Here is a 225-nt window from a genome sequence, read left to right as displayed (position 1 = left end):
TCACAACACTCTCCTATCATCATCATTATTGTCATTATTATTATAACCCTAACTAACATAAACAAAATAAATCAAATTAGAAAAATTAGAACAGAAAAATACTTACATATCCTATTACGTTGTTACGTCACATCCATAAATGACTTTCATAACCATTTTACACAAATTTTAGATAATTTCTTTAATCTAATAATAATAATAATAATGATGATAATAACTATAATG

This window comes from Trypanosoma equiperdum (assembly GCF_001457755.1).
Source record: "Trypanosoma equiperdum strain OVI genome assembly, contig: ctg_922, whole genome shotgun sequence".
Taxonomy (NCBI): domain Eukaryota; phylum Euglenozoa; class Kinetoplastea; order Trypanosomatida; family Trypanosomatidae; genus Trypanosoma; species Trypanosoma equiperdum.
The sequence above is the reverse complement of the archived record's forward strand: the minus strand, read 5'-3'. Positions refer to the sequence as shown.